The following is a 267-nucleotide window of genomic DNA, read 5'->3' as shown; positions in this document are numbered from 1 at the left end:
TGGAGGAGTGGGGAATCGAACCCGGTTCTCCCAGATTAGAGTCCGCGCACTTAACCACTACACCAAACTGGCTCTCCAGTTTGCCCAAAGCTGTCAGGACACAACCTGTGGGTCAGGACACTCAGGATGGGCAGCTGTGCCCTTTGTGGTTTATGGGTTTCTCAAAAAAAAAAAATCTGGTTAGCCACTGTAGAAAATGGAATGCTGAACTAGATGGGTGCCGTGAGGTCATAGTTTGCCTAAGGTGTAAAAAAAAAACCCCCAAAA

Source organism: Gekko japonicus, unplaced genomic scaffold (assembly GCF_001447785.1).
Source record: "Gekko japonicus isolate JY-2015 unplaced genomic scaffold, Gekko_japonicus_V1.1 scaffold4816, whole genome shotgun sequence".
NCBI lineage: Eukaryota > Metazoa > Chordata > Lepidosauria > Squamata > Gekkonidae > Gekko > Gekko japonicus.
The sequence above is the reverse complement of the archived record's forward strand: the minus strand, read 5'-3'. Positions refer to the sequence as shown.